Source organism: Bos javanicus, chromosome 6 (genome assembly GCF_032452875.1).
Source record: "Bos javanicus breed banteng chromosome 6, ARS-OSU_banteng_1.0, whole genome shotgun sequence".
Lineage (NCBI taxonomy): Eukaryota > Metazoa > Chordata > Mammalia > Artiodactyla > Bovidae > Bos > Bos javanicus.
The window spans coordinates 102,866,701-102,883,731 of NC_083873.1; the positions used below are offsets into that span (position 1 = coordinate 102,866,701).

General features: G+C 42.8%; 1 pseudogene; it reads left to right on the forward strand.

Moving 5' to 3' along the window:
• The first annotated feature begins 10,352 nt into the window (after positions 1-10,352).
• Positions 10,353-13,727, forward strand: LOC133249179 (sugar phosphate exchanger 3-like; annotated as a pseudogene).
• Positions 13,728-17,031: the final 3,304 nt, after the last annotated feature.

The following is a 17,031-nucleotide window of genomic DNA, read 5'->3' on the forward strand; positions in this document are numbered from 1 at the left end:
GTATGTGCTTATTTCTTATAGTGATGCCAATTTTTAGGATATGAAACAACTTTTCCTTTAAGACCTGGCAAAATAGTTTATTAGCTTTCTCCCATTAAAACAGAAGATTTCCTTATTTCCTGAACATTTAATTTTATTGATAATTCAGGTCACATTTGATAAAATTACTTTTCATGTTGCTTATGATATTTCACTAAATGGATCTGTTATGGATAAGGGGGAAAAGGGAAGCCAGCTCTCAGCTTTTTGTATTAGGCCACACCAAAAGTTCATGGTGTTTGGGTTTAACATTAGCTCTTTCTGGTCTCTCAGATTGTCTGAAGTGTAAACTTTTGGAACTACAGGGACACACGTTCTTTACACTGTTTCCCTGAAGGAAATGACCAAATCTCAGCACTTCCATTTTGGTTTTTTTTAAGAGTTTTTTTTTTTTTTTTCTTCTAATATGGATCACTTTTGAAGTCTTTACTGCATTTTTTTTTTTTTTTTTACAATATTGCTTCTGTTTTACATTTTTGTTTTTTGGCCATGACGCCTGTGCAATCTTAGCAATCTTACGCCCCCTGCCTTGGAAGGCGAAGTCTTAACCACTGGACCGCCAGGGAAGTCCCAAGTATTTCCACATTTTCCAATGTGTTTTCACCCACACGGCCACTAGAGCACATCATATACATGCTAAGTTGCTTCAGTTATGTCTGACTCTTTGTGACCCCATGGACTGTAGCCCGCCAGGCTCCTCTGTCCATGGGATTCTCTAGGCAAGAATACTGGAGTGGGTTGCCATGCCCTCCTCCAGGGGATCTTCCTGATCCAGGGATTGAACCCGGGTCTCTTACGTCTCCTGCATTGGCAGGAGGGTTCTTTACCACTAACGCTCCCTACAAATTCATTCAGAGAATCAAGACTTCCCAGTCTTCAGTCTGACCCTTCCCATCCTTCACACCTCTCTGTTCCCTCACAACGTCAAGCCTATGGTAGACAAAATACACACAGTTTTCTAATCTTCTTCCTCGAGATTTTAACCCAATAGATCTGGAGTAAAACCCCAAGTTATGTATTTCAAGCAGGGTCCCAGGAGATTCTGAAGTAGCCCATTGGCACATCTACATTTCTGTTCTCTGACTTTACAGATTAGTTATCTGGCTTTATTAACCTACAGGTTCCCACCAACCCACAGTTTCTTCAGAGGATAACTGTCTATGCACAGACCTCTTGGTTGCCTGAGATGTAGCTGACCAGGTTCCAGTCACCCATATGCCCCTCCTCACAGCAGGTGATCAGGTGGGTTGAGCACCCCACCCAAGATGGATGGGCCAATAGCCTCAGAGCAGGCCTGTTACAAAGGCTCTGCCTGATGGTGGCTTGAGGTCTAATCTGAGTTCCCCTCTCTGGAGATCTGGCTGTTGGGGAAAGAGAGGTCAGAAAGTGGTCCAAACAAAAATAGATGGGAAAATACAGACAGGCAGAAATAGGGAGAAAGTTTAAGTCCATTAATCATGGAGCACAAAATGGAAAATGATCGAGCTCCTGACACTGAGGGACAAAATCATAATCTTCTTGCTCTCACGCTTGGTTCCTGACTCTCCTGTTGTCTATCAGGCCTTCTTGGATCTCCGTGACCTTCTTGACTCTTAAGAGCCACCTGTATCCTGGCAGTACACCCACCTTTCTGAGGCTACCTAAGACGGGCTTTGTTCTTGCAACCAAAAAGCCTCATGAGCTCAGACGTGTGAACGCAGGTGTTAGGCTACCCATGTTCCAAAGTGATGGGACCACAGAACACTGGCTGGGTTAACAGCCAAGTGGAGGAAGTCCTGGACAACCTAAGTGGACCTTGGAGACTGAAAAAGAAAACAGGGAGAGACACATCCCATGGAAAGGAGACAGAGAAGAAAGTGGATGGAATTGTTTCTGGCACATTAAGGTTTGAGTTTAAAGATTTGTTGTCATCAAAGCATTTGGACGAGAGGAAGAGGGAAGGGGAAGTGATCAAAGGAGAGACTAGAAAGGTGGACCAGGATCGGAGGTGAAGGTCTCTGAATGCCAGGTTAAGGAGAAAAGACAGGTTTTCACATCTTTTCTATACCTGTTTAAAAACATACAAACTATAGAAGATCAAATGAAGCACAGAAAAGCTAAGTTAATTATTCTAGTTTAAAATCCCCAAACTAAACTAATATAGCATTGTAAAGCAATCATACTCCAATTAAAAATATATTAAAAATAAATAAAATCCAAGAAATGACAGAGCCTGATTCCACTTCAGTTTGAGGATGAGCCACTGAAAGTTTCAAGCAGTGGAATAACATTCATGAATGTATGAATACGGCCCCATCTGCTTGAAATATAAGCAAAGCAAATGCTTATATTTCATCTTGTTCTTGGCATATAAAGAAACCAAGAGCCTCTCAATCATTTTCTAATGGTTTGTTTTCCTAGACCTGTAACTTTGAAAGAACCCCTTTAAATGGAAAAGTTTACTGTTAGCTGGAGAAGCTAACAATGTTCCGAAAAAAGGAAGCTTATATGAAATGTTTAGAAAACATGGCTTAATGTGCAGAAAAACTCATTCAGCCCAGAAGCCACTGATTGTACCACAAAGCGCTGGACACTGGCTTGTTCTGCTGATCCTGCTCATAATGACTCTGAATGTGGCCAGTAACACTGGTACTACAATAACACCGGTGCTGCTGATCCCAGCTGTCATTGTCGCCAGAGATCATTCTCCACCAGCTCTGCTTCATTGCATCACTAGCTCTCAATTCAACATTTGTGGTAGATTTATTTCCCAGGTTTCTATGGAAGACAGGGGGAAAATCAAGACACTCTGAAACTGAGCTTCACAGGGGAAGGTGTCTCTATTCTCTCTAAAATTATCTGCTAAATTGTTGGTATGTTTAAGTAGAGGGGTTTCCCTGATGACTCAGATGATAAAGAATCTGTGTGCAATTCAGGAGACCTGGGTTTGATCCCTGGGTTGGGACAATCCCCTGGAGGAGGGCATGGCAACCCACTCCAGTATTCTTGCCTGGAGAATCCCATGGCCAGAGGAGCCTGGTAGGCTACAGTCCATGGGGTGGCAAAGAGACGGACAGAAGGATCCACAATTTTCATCATATTCTCACTGGTGTCTACAACTAATAAGCTGGAATCTATTAAATTAAATAAAGAAAATAACAACAAAAATCACCAGATCTGCCTGAATATTGTTGTACAGAACTATTGCATCCTGGAAATACCCGTCAATGCTGAGGAGGAGAGCTGAGAATACAGCATGATTCATATTATATGCATTGCTTGCCATACATCACTTGCATATCATAGCTAAAGCCTGGATAAGGAAAGATAGTATAACATAAAATATCTTTCTGATAAAATGAATACAAAGTTTAAACTTCTTCAATGTTAATACAGAATATATTAATATTCTATGGTAATATAAAAATGAATGAATATTCGCAAAGTAAAAATTTAAACCGGTAGAGTTCTTTTGCATTCCAAGTATATTTAGATTCTGGGTTGCATGTTGATGTACAGATTGAGAATTATATTCATTCTCCTCTTCTTTGTATTAGGCAGTAAAATCTTTGGATTTTAGAGGAGCACATCGCTGCCCAGAGGGGGACTCCATTTCCCAGGCTTCCTTGCAGCAAGGCATGCCCACGTGGCTAAGTTCTGGCCAATGGAATATGAGCAGAGGTGATGCACCTGGCCACTTTCCTTCTCACTTCTCTTTCCTATTGGCTAGAAACTGGCAACTTTTGAAATAGTTTAAAGTGAAAGTAGCTCAGTCGTGGAGTCTTTGTTACCTCATGGACTATACAGTCCATGGAGTTCTCCACGCCAGAATACTGGAGTGGATGACTGTTCCCTTCTCCAAGGCCTCTTCCCAACCCAGGGATCAAACCCAGGTCTCCCGCACTGCCTGCAGATTCTTTACCAGCTGAGCCACAAGGGAAGCCCAAGAATACTGGAGTGGGTAACCTATCCCTTCTCCAGGGAATCTTCCCGACCCAGGAATCGAACCAGGGTCTTCTGCGTTGCAGGTTGTTTCTTTACCAGCTGAGCTATCAGGGAAGCATGATAATTTCCTTGTACCCAAAGGTACCCTTGATTGTTTCAGGAAAGAAAGAAAGAAAGAAAGTGAAGTCGCTCAGTCGTGTCCAACTCTTTGCGACCCCATGGACTGTAGCCTACCAGGCTCCTCCCTCCATGGGATTCTCCAGGCAAGAGTACTGGAGTTCTTCTTTAATCTAGTTTATTTTTTGAGTTTCCTTATAAGAAGCCTGGGCTTCCCTGGTGGCTCAGATGGTAAAGAATCGGGAGGCCTGCAAAGTGGGAGACCTGGTTTTGATCCCTGGGTTGGGATGATCCTCTGCAGGAAGATATGGCAACCCACCCTAGTATTCTTGCCTGGAGAATCCGCATGGACAGAGGAACCTGGTGGGCTACAGTTCATGCATTCACAAAGAGTCAGACATGACTGAGCGACTAAGCACTTTAAGAAGCTTAATCTACATCCTCATGAATATATGTATTATACGTGTATATTCAGAAACTATATAGAGTTCTCACCAGAAACACTGAATTATCCTTCCTTTATTTAATAATTCAAGAAAAACTTCTCTCCAACTGTGCTCTCAGAATATTATTGTGCATACTCAGTAGGCTTTAATATTATTTAGATTTAGTTAACTTTTAGACTGAATTTATTGTTAAAGTGAATGGAGTATTTAGCCTTTGCAAATATGGGTAATGAAGACAATGCCCCAGTCTATAAACTATTTTTTGAGGATAAATAGAAATTATATCACTGGTTCATGAAATAACTAGTTACCATTCGGCAAATTTGTATATCAAAGACTAAAATTATTGGTCATAATTTTAAGTTGAAATATTGATTATTCAAGTGCAATTTGCAAATCTGGCTCTTATAAATGAATATAATGAAAATGAGGTGAGGCTGCAAACTTGCTTTTATTCCATTGTAAACTGACCAATAGAACTGGTTCTCAGCCTTGGCACATCGCCTGAGGAATTTTTTTAAAGTCTTTGCCCACAGGGTCCATCCCAGAGAATCTGGTTTAACTGGTCTGGGATTAGACCTCAGCAGTGGTATTTTCAAAAAGTCCTAGATGATCCCAAAGGGCTTCCCTGGTGGCTCAGATGGTAAAAAGTCTGCCTGCAATGCAGGAGATGCAGGATAGATCCTGGGGTTAAGAAGATCCCCTGGAGAAGGAAACGGCAACCCACTCCAGTATTCTTGCTGGGAGAATCCCATGGATGGAGGAGCCTGACAGGCTACAGTCCATGGGGTCACAGTCAGACATGACTGAATGACTAAATATAGCACACACATGTATTTTCAAACTGTAGCCAGCATTGAGAATACTGCTTTAATATAATAGTTAATTCTGAAAACTTTGGGGCACTCGGGTTCTAGGCACAGGTCTTATTTTAGAAGTAAAACACTAACCAAATTCCAACCCTATTTAATATGATGAGTTGAATTCTTATGTCAGTCACACAGACATGTCTGCTTCCTCTCCTAACAAATAAATGGGCCCAACATTTGAGTTACTGGAGCATTTAGCTCTCGTCAACTCCTGGGTGGTGACTAGTTAAGACATAATCAGTCATCAGAAAAATTGTAAAAGTATTTTGGCTTTTTGGTAAACTGCTTACCACAAGGTCAGTCAGAATATAGTATCTCTGAGTTTTGCTCTAGTTGGCTTTCTATCAGCATCCGAATTGTCATCAAAATAAACCTGACTTAAGCCCATGAATGGTTTCCTCTGTCCCTGCACCACAATACAGCAGATGGGAGAGATTACAGCAGGAGAAACCTCTACAGACTGCAGGTCTTGTGATCAGACACACAAAACAGCATGGCTTTCCCTTTTTGGCACAGATCATAACTATTATTTTAAGCAACTGAATACAAATATAGTGTTTGGTTTGAAACCTTATTGTGTAACTGACATGAAAGAGACCTTTACCATTCTTTTATGTCACACAAGTCATTCTTTCCGAGTTGCACGTCTAGCAGAGTGTCTGGAAGTCCCCCATGGGGAAAAAGGGGAACTAGCAGAAGGGAGGGTGCAGGAGGTCTGTCTGGGACGTTGTTGTTGGAACCACATCCACCCCCAACCCAAATAGAACTTCAAAGCTGAATCATCTCCTTCCTGGGGTGGGTGTTTCCGCACTTCCATCCGGCCTTTCCCCTCACAGTCAATACCAAGCTATGGCAATAAATTGGGAGTTTACATAGGTAGAGAAAGGACAGACTTCACTGTGCTTTGAAATGGTGACAGAGAAAATTTTGTTTGTCCTTTAGAAGTTTCACTCTGAGGATGCACCTAAGAGTACATTGTCCTTTATCCTGCCTTATTCAGGACTTTAAGGATGTGAATTACTCTGTCCACTTTACTCTGTTTTAGCTTCACTAAGGGGGCATCTTACTCTTGCCTGGAAAATCCCATGGATGGAGGAGCCTGGTAGGCTGCAGTCCATGGGGTTGCTAGGAGTCGGACACGACTGAGCGACTTCACTTTGACTTTTCACTTTCATGCATTGGAGGAGGAAATGGCAACTCACTCCAGTGTTCTTGCCTGGAGAATCCCATGGACAGAGGAGCCTGGTGGGCTGCCGTCTATGGGGTCGCACAGAGTCAGACACGACTGAAGCGACGTAGCAGCAGCAGTAGCAGCAGCAAGGGGGCATCTTGAAGAAGTCAAATGACCCCAAGGAATGAAAAAGGACTAAATAATGGAGGAGATAGAAGGAGAGAGGAAAGTGGAAGACAGAGAAGGGAGACCAGAAAGAAGAGACCCCCTTATGCCCATGGGAATTAGATTCCATATGGGTTGATAAATGTCTTGAAAGGCAAAGTAAATAACTGTTTTTACTGTTCTTTAGAAATTGTACGTGTACTTGAAGGGATAACGTTATTTATTTTTTTCCCTAGAAGTGGATCGTAGCTTCCTGACTTCTCACATATTAAGGAGAGGGGTAAGGGGGCACCCAGCAAGTCTGAGGGATTATGACAATTTGAAATCTGGTCCACATAAGGTCAGAAGCGAAAGGAAGGTCCTACACAAGAGAGTGAGACAGGATGTTCTGGACCTTGGCCAAAGCTAGGTGCATGCAGTTCAGAATCTGATACAGAGCAGGGCAACCATAGAGAAGATGTAAATATTTACCATGACCTAGAAGTTCACCCTAACATGATTTAAATATGAAGAGTTCCATCAGTGAAGATATAGCTTAACCTCCTGGCCATCACTTGCATGCATAGTTGCAATTACAGTGATTTTTAATTTTTTCACTTACCATATTTTTTTATGTTTTACAGTTTCAACTTATTATATCTTTCTTATTCTTTCCTTTCACTATTTGAAATGAAGCAATGAATGAACAACTTTATGCAAGTATCATTTGCTATTTATCGTTAGATTGATTATCCACTCTAAATTCATCCATTACCCAGAACAGCAAAAAAAATTTTCCCCTGTGGGAAGATGCCTTCTAATTTAACTACATGTATTCTTCCAACCAGTCTGAATGGAGAATCATATGTATCTTTTTAACCTCCATTTCAACTAGGCTATAATTGCTTGATTTAATGTTGGTAATTTAATGGCACCAAGGGCTTCCCAGGTGGCGCTAGTGGTAAAGAACCTGCCTACCAGTTCTGGAGACCCAGGTTTGATCCCTGGGTTGGGAAGGTCCCCTGGAGAAGGAAATGGCTACCCACTCAGCACTCTTGCCTAGAAAATTCCATGGATGGAGGAGCCTGGTAGGCTGCAGTCCATGGGGTTGCTAAGAGTCAGACACGACTGAACGACTTCCCTTTCACTTTTCACTTTCATGCATTGGAGAAGGAAATGGCAACCCACTCCAGTGTTCTTTGGAGAATCCCAGGGATGGAGGAGCCTGGTAGGCTGCCATCTATGGGGTCGCACAGAGTCGGACACGACTAAAGCAACTTAGCAGCAGCAGCAGCAGCCAGTATTCTTGTCTGGAGAATCCCAGGGACAGAGTAGCCTGGTGGATTACAGTCCATTAGGTCGCAAAGAGACAGACATGACTGATCGATTTAGCAGGCACCACAGAGTAAAGATGTAAATTACCCAAAGAGGAATTCTTAAACTGCAGGCTTTCCAGAGTTCAAGTCTAAGAGTTGTAATTTAATAGCTTTATGACCTGAAAGATAAGAATTATCATTAAATGCAGCTGGGATTTATTGACATTTCTTTAAGAACAAGAATTTTCAAGAACGTTTCAAATTCTGAAGTTCAAGAATGGCTGGGTAGTCCAGCTCTGTAATTTCTATAATCCCCAGCAGGTGGCAGTATTGCTTTCTGTTATCATCCCAGAGAAGCCAGAAGAACCTGGAATTCAGAGCACAGGAGGATGGGTTAACCTTGGACAGAAATTTTCAAATTAAGGAATTAAGATTTTTCTTTTCACTAACCAAAAAGAACCCACATTTCTGTCCACCTGGGAAGCCCCAAATACAGAGAGTGTACAGGACCAAATTGAATTCTTGATTTGAATCTGATTTGGCTCTATTGAACTCGTCACTTCTCTGAACCTCTGTATTTATTTTAATTTATTTAAGAAACCTTACCGACATTACTGATAAGACAACTAATAAGAAATAGAAGTAAATGGAAACCCACTCCAGTACTCTTGTCTAGAAAATTCCAGAGATGGAGGAGCCTGGTAAGCTACAGTCCAAGGGGTCACAAAGAGTCAGACACGACTGACCAACTTCACTTCACTTCTTCAAGAAATAGAAAAGAATCACAACTAGACAGACTGTAGACATACTACATGCTCTGTATGGTCTCCCAAAGTTCAAGAAATAAATGATATTGTCTGCTGCACTGAAAGATCTTGTGGATTGGCAGAACCGAGGCACTAAATTCTAAGGAACTTGCTCCAGTGCTCTGCTCCACTAAAGAAGCACTGAGATCCCTTGAGCCATCAACTTGCCTCTGCATCATAATTTCCTAGTCCCCAGTCTGTAAAATCCAAGTTTATGCCTTGTGAAATTGTGGCTGATATCTGGCAAGGATTGCTCATTCAGCCTTTCCTTCAATAAACATTAAGCCCCTAACAAGTTGGGGAGAGTTTGTTCCTAATATGCCTACATTCCTTTGGTTCAAAACTCTCTGTTTTTCTTCTTCCCTCTTTGGCTTCTTTGGGTTATTTTATATCTTATGTTGACTCCCTTGGAGGTGAGATTACTGACTTCCACTTCCACTTCCACATGTGTGCGGGTGTGTGTGTGTGGGTGTGGGTGTGTGTGTGTGCGGGTGTGCGTGTGTGCATGTGCACACACCCACTAAGTCAGTTAGGTTGTGTCTGACTCTTTGTGACCCCATGGACTGTAGCCTACCAGGTTCCTCTGTTCATGGCGTTTTTCAAGCAAGAGTACTGGAGTGGGTTGCCATGCCCTCCTCCAGGGGATCTTCCCAACCCAGGGGTCAAACCCACATCTCTTTATGTCTCTGCATTGCAGGCAAATTCTTTACCACTAGGGTAACCTGGGAAGGCCTCCACCTCAATGTAGTCCCCCATTTTTCCTTAAACTTCTCTTCTACTTTCTTCCCTGACCTCTCCCATCATATACAGTATATTTATTTTGTTGTTGCCACAGTAAATAATCAAGGACAGATGTAATTTTTAATTATTGGAAGGGATGGGTTTAGGAAGCAGAAATTTTAAACCTCTGAGTGTATTAGTTATCTATTGCTGAGTGACACATCACCCCAAAATGTAGTGATTTACAACAAAGTAGCTATTATCTAACAATTTCTATGGGTCATGAACCTCACCTTGACTTAGCTGGGCCCTCTCTTTGGGGGTTCTCATGGCTGCAGTAAACATGTTCGGTCATCTCCAGTCTGCACCAGGGGAGGGTCTGTTTCAGGCTCACTCATGTTGGGGTTGGTAGTTTTCAGTCCATCACAGGTCATTGTGTGAAGGCCTCAGCTCCTCGCTGGCTGTTGGCTGGAGATCACCCTCAGTTCCTTGCCATGCGGGCCTCTCTAGAGGGCAGTTCATACATTGGCAGTTGGTTTCCATTCAGAGCACAAGCAAGAAAGAGTGAGTGAGATGGAAGACACAGTCTCTTATAAGCTCATCTCAGAAGTGATATACCCATCACATTTTTGTTTTAGTTCTTTTCTTTAAAAAAAATGTTTATTTTTGTATATTTATTTATTTGACTGTCCTGGGTCTTACTTGTGGCATGTGGGATCGTCAGTCTTCTCTTTGGTATTTTAAAGCAGAAGCATTATATTAACTTTATTTCACATATATCCACAGATGTTTGCGGACCAATGCCTGGTGGCTCAGATGGTAAAGAATCTGCCTGCAGTTCTGGAGACCTGGGTTCGATCCCTGAGTTGGGAAGATGCCCTGGAGGAGGGCGTGGCAACACACTCCAGTGTTCTGGCCTGAAGAATTCCATGGACAGAGCCTGGCAGGCTACAGTCCATGGGGTTGCAAAGAGTCAGACACAACTGAGTGGCTTTCACTTTTTCAAAGATGTTTGTACAACATGCAGTGACCACTCTTGAAGCTTATAGCACTTTTTCCCCCAGTGGCACAAAGAGAAAGGTAGTGACACACATGTATCCCCACTGCAACACGTGTAACTCTGTGTTACATGTACACGTGTAACACACGTCACACATGTTATACATGTAACACTGTAGCTCTGGGTGGAGCCCTACAGAGGGAGGGTTGGGTTACCTGCACGGCAACCGCCCTGCTAAGTCACTAGGAAGATGATGGAGAGGCCAGGCTGGGAACTGTCGTGGGCAGAGGCCCCCAGTCACCACAATCAGATGACTTATTTGGAAAAAACCTGATTACGGAGGACCCAGAGCTGTTCGGTTTTTTCCCCACTGTAAGCTATTACGGTGGAATAAAACTTTGCTCTTTACCAAATCTTAGGCCAGTGTTCTACTTGCATGGTTCTTAAATACAAATTTTTGTTGTGGCTTGTGAGATCTAGTTCCACAATCAGGGACTGAACCCAGGCCCCCTGCATGGGGAGCTCAGAGCCTTAGCCGCTGGACCACCAGGCATGTCCCTACCCCTCCCTTTTGCTGTAGGCTGTATGTTGAAAGTGGGCCACTGGACCTGGCTCAGTCAAGCGGAGAGGACTGCACAAGGCTGTGAGGACCCAAGGGTGAGGTTCGCCAGGGCCATCTCAGAATTCGTGCTACATAGTGACTAAGAACAAAGGAGATTAGGATTCTGATGGGACGCTTGAGAAATTGTTTTAAGACAGAAATTTGCTTATTTCTGGGCTTCCCTGGTAGCTCAGCTGGTAAAGAATCTGCCTGCAATGCAGGAGACCCTGGTTCGATTCCTGGGTCCAGAAGATCCCCTGGAGAAGGGATAGGCTACCCACTTCAGTACTCTTGGGCTTCTCTGGTGGCCCAGATAGTCAAGAATCTGTCTGCAATGCAGGATACCTGGGTTCAATCCTTGGGTTGGGAAGACCCCCTGGAGGAGGGCACGGCAACCCACTTTAGTATTCTTGCCTGGAGAATCCCCATGGACAGAGAAGCCTGGCAGACCACAGTCCATGGGGTATCTGAAGGTAAAGTTCGCTGGGGCCATCTTAGAATTCTGCCTGGTGCCTAGCACATGCTATATGATGACTAAGAATAAAGGAAATTAGGGGAAACCCTGGCATGGCGGCCCAGGTGAGGTGGCGGGCAGGAGCCAAGGGGTTGCAGGCAAGGCTGACCCAGTGGAGCAAGCAGAGCAGCTGGCCAGAGCGCGATTACTACTCCAGATCTCTGGTGCATAAGCGGCCAAAGAAGAAATGGTATAAACCATCCATTGTCCAGACTTTAAAGTCACGGTGAGAAGGAAGGTCAGGAGGCACACGGCCTGGCCAAGTATTTTTCAGAGAGGAACTGTGCTCTCCCAGTTCAGCCATCACCACGTGGTCACATCCCTGCTCACCTTCTTCAGTTACTCCATTGCTCCACGCATGGAGAAAAACATTAGCAAGGTCAAAGTCAGTATCTCTAAGCAGTGGACCCCAGGTGCTTTTAACAAGTCCGTTGAACTGCCTGTGGAGATCTGGAGCAGCAGCCACATGTTTCCCAGTGCAGAGAAAGTACTCGGAACGCTGGACACCATTTTCCTCTTCTCCTGTGCTGTGGGCCTTCTCATCAGCGGTATCTCGCCGATCGGCTAAATTTGCGATGGGTTCTATCTTGTGGCATGTGCTTTTCCGCATTAGTGGTGTTCATCTTTGGCACTCTCATGGAACAGCTGCATTTCTACAAGGGGCTGTGCTGCAGCCCGGGGATTGTTGAATGGCCTGCTGCCATCCACCGGCTGGCCCCGCGTGGTTTTTGTTACCGGCAACTAGTTTGGGAAAGCTGGAGTTGTTTTTGGTCTCTGGAGTGCCGGTGCCTCAGTGGGCAATATTTTGGGAGCATGTCTAGCTTCTTCCGTTCTGCAGTATGGTTATGAGTATGTCTTCCTGGTGATGCTAGCTGTGCAGTTTGCTGGTGGGACCATCATCTTCTTTGGACTCTTGGTGTCACCAGAAGAAATCGGTCTCTCAGATATCGAGACAGAAGAAAATTTTGAAGAAGACTCACACAGGCCATGAATTAATGGTGCTGAAAATGAAGAAGAAGCTGAGCCTAATTATTCAATCCAAGAAGGCAATACTGTGACCCAAGTCAAGGCAATAAGCTTCTACCAGGCTTGTGGCCTTCCCGGAATTATAGCATATTCACTGGCCTATCGGTGCTTGAAAGTAAAAGTCGCTCAGTTGTGTCCGACTTTCTGGGACCCCATGGACTAATTCTGCAGGCCAGAATACTGGAGTGGGTAGCCGTTCTCCAGGGGATCTTCCCAAACCGAGGGCTTAAACTCAGGTCTCCCACATTGCAGGCAGATTCTTTACCAGCTGAGCCACCAGAGAAGCCCAAGAATACTAGAGTGGGTAGCCTATCCCTTCTCCAGGGGATCTTCCTGACCCAGGAATCGAACCGTGGTTTCCTGCATTGCAGGCAGATTCTTTACCAGCTTAGCTACCAGAGAAGCCCTTGGAGTTAGTGAAGTACTCCTTCTTCTTCTGATTGCCCTTTTATCTGAGTATCAACTTCAAATGGAAGGAGGCCGAAGCTGACCAGCTGTCCATTTGGTATGATATCAGAGGAATTATAGGTGGAATGCTGCAAGGCTTCATCTCCGACATGTTACAGGAAAAGGCATCAGTGTTAGCTCTCAGTCTGCTTCTGTCCATCAAGTCCCTTGTTGGATACAGTCATTCTCCAAATGATAAGTCCATCAATGCACTTCTGATGGCTGTCATAGGATTTTTTTATTGGTGGAACTTCTAATATGATTAGCTCAGCTATTTCTGTGAACCTTGGTCGTCAGGAGCTGATCCAAGGGAGCAATGAGGCTTTGGCAACCGTCACTGGGATGGTTGATGGAACCAGGGGCATTGGAGCTGCCATGGGCCAGTATCTTTGATCCAGGACAACCTAGGGTGGATGTGGGTTTTCTACTTTTTCATTATTATGACAAGTTGCACAAGCCTGTTTATTTCACCATTAATAGTGATGGAAACATGCTCTGTTATGCAAAGACAACAAGCTCACATTTTAAGTGAGTGACCAGTACCCACAAAAGAACAAGAATAATCAAGAGACACATCAGGACTATTATTTCTTTTAATTCACCCTATTTTGGGTTTGTCTTTAGAACTCCAACATAACCTCAGATTGTTGAGCCTCTTTCAGCAGGGTCAGCCCCTGGAGATGCTGACCAGAGTGAAGGCTGGGTTGTTGTTAATGATTTTTATTGATCACCATTGTTTCATGACTGTACCAAATGAAGGCCCTGTGAATCTGCCTGCAACTCTGTTGGCCTGTGGAGGTTCACCCCTTTAACTGTAAATGCTTTATTGGCCTTGGGCCCTTGTTCTCCAGCCTGGAAAGCTGAGTGGCCATGAGGCACCTGTGCCTGGTTTGTAGCAACGACACGCTCCATGAATAGAAAGGATCATTGCATTTTGCTTCAGTCATGAGTTTACAGACAGTAGCTCATCTATGAAGCATCAAATCCTGGTCCAGTGCTCCAGCTGGGTCCAGTGTAAGCCTGTCTTGGACAGAGAATCCCTTAGTTAAGCTCTGGTGGGAAAAATCACATTACGTGCTGAGTGGTTCGGTTACTCTGTGTCTGCTCTGAAGTCGTTCAGCTCTGGAAGCAGAAATATCTTCCAGTGATCCTTAACTCTTCTCCATCTTCATTCACAATTACCTTCAACTCCTGGAAGTCTTTTGTCTTCCTGTCAAGGACCATGAGGTACCTCAGTTGTAAACATTCCAGTATGTAATTTATAACGGAAGTACTCAACGCCAGGCTTGTTCTCTGGGAACTTTTTAGGATCCACTAGGAAGTCAGAGGCTCGATCTCTGTCATAACTGGGTTCCTTGCGTTACCTCAGCAGAAGACTAAAATCAGAGAAAAAGGAACCTTTTGGCCTTCTATGCATTAAGTATGTGACGTTGAATTACAGTGGATTACTAGGGCCTGAGAGGCATCTAGGTATCTATTTTTTAGAAGTCTGTAGAATACATGTCTTGAAAGCTGTGAATTCTATACTAATTATCAATATTTTAAGGTCATCCTCTCTATATATTTTAAATATGGAAGTGAGCAGGTGAAAAATGTGCAATTTTTATGGCTGCCTAATTTACATGGAGTTAGGAAAAAGTTTTCAACCTTTTGCTTTAATACTGTCAAATGTATGTTTATAAACTTGTTAATGTTATTGAATCAAGCAGATTTCCAATCAGTTAACTGCTCAATACTGACCAAAAGGAAAACTGTGAAACACAGAAAGGGAAAATAAACTGACTTTTATAACAAAAAAAAAAAGAAAGAAAAGATTAGGATTCTAATGGGACGTTTGAGAAATCGTATTAAGAGAGAAACCTGTATATTTCTATTTTTGTGTCCATATGTTGTGTATAAGTTGGTGCCTTTTAATAAGCTCTGTTCTGTTCTGTACTTGAAGCACCGTGTCTCACTTTTGCCTTTTCATGGGCTGTTCTCTGTATTTGAAGCACAATTCCTCCTCCTCCTTACTCAGCAAACTCTCATCTGTGAGTTTCAAAATTCATCTTAGTCATCTCTTCTTCTGTGAAGTATTCCCTGAATTTCATTTTCAAGGAAAGCTAAGTGTTCTTTTGGTTTACTCCTATAGCATGGTAAACTCTATTGGAACTGCCGTTTACATTTGTCTGTCCTTCTGGGCTTTCATTGCAGTAATAATGGCTTCTTCATCACTGTTCCCACTGTAAGTGCTTGACCTGTAACAGGAGCACGATCAATGTCAGAATAAAGAAAGAAGAAAGGAAACACCTCATACTTTGGAAACGTATGGTTTCAGTTCCGCCTCTAATCAAAAAGCTTTGAAAGAGTACAAACTGGAAATAAATGGAGAAGAGCAACAGAATATTTATTGTTTAGTTGCTAAGTGATGTTCTATTCTTTTTCAACACCATGGACTAGGCTCCTCTGTCCATGCGATTTCCCAGGCAAGAATACTGGAGGGGGTTGCCATTTCCTTCTCCAGGGGATCTTCCTGACCCAGGGATTGAAACCACTTCTCCAGCATTAGCAGGCAGATTCTTTACCACTGAGCCATCAGGAAAGCCAATTAGTCAATTACAAGATTTCTTATGTTAGATCATTGTTTTTCCTTGTAAATCCTCAGTCTACCTCTTGTAAAGGTAGGATGGTCAGGTGATCACCTGTGGACTTAGTTGGGCTCTTAACTTTCTTCACTGGGGGTAAACCTATCTTCTACCATTTAATTGATGATCAAGGCATACGGATCTGTCTTTAGTAACACCGAATCTCTTCAAGTTGTTAGATTTGATCTTAAGAATATCAACTTGAATTCTCTACTAAGTCTAAACAGTGGGTAAATAGTTCATTTTTTTTCCCCTAAGTGTTCTACCTTTACTATCCTTCCAAATAAGACCATATATATCTTACGAACTTTAACTGGACCATTTGACCGTCATAGAATAACTTTTACTGAATACATTTAAGTTACACGGAATAGTTATCTGAGATGACGCTCACTATTATATTAATTGTATTAATAGATAATGTTGTGAAGGACATAATCTCCTGTGGTCTCCCTTAGTGTTGATCCATAAAGAAATTTCTCTAAGTTGTTTTTACTAGAAAATACAGTATCTCTTGGGCAGCTGATTTATTTTAAACTCATCCCCTCTGTGGATCCTGTAACCAATAATGTTTTTCCTCCTTTCCAGCCACCAGAAAGTTTTTAGAGACATACCTGTGGTTCGACTTTCAAAACTGCATAATTTATGAGTTGGATTTTTTTTATGTACTAACCTTTCAGTTAACTTTATTTTCCTATCCTTATTTCCCCTTCACTCAGATTTGCATATCTATTTAGCTTTTTCCCACTTGTGTATTTTTGTAAGTTTTTGCAAATTCTTTTTATAGTATCAAGACAGGGCTAAACTAAATAAAAATACAGTTATCTTATTGGATATCATGGTTAATCCTAGAGCATGTGCACTTCAAAAGAAAGTGTATTCTGGGGATTTTTAAATGTAACGTCTGGAAAATATTTAGGTCTAACTGTTCTGTTGTATCATTTAGGATCTCTGTTGCCTTACTGATTTTCTGTCTAGAAGATCTGTCCATTGATGTGTGTGGGGTATAAAAGTCTCCTACTATTATTGTATTGCCATCAATTTCTCCCTTTATGTCTGTTAGTATTTGTTTTATGTATTTGGGTGCTCCTGTATTGGGTGCAATGGCAACCCACTCCAGTACTCTTGCCTGGAAAATCCCATGGATGGAGGAGCCTGGTAGGCTGCAGTCCATGGGGTCGCAAAGAGTCAGACACGACTGAGCGACTTCCCTTTCACTTTTCACTTTCCTGCATTGGAGAACACTCCAGTGTTCTTGCCTGGAGAA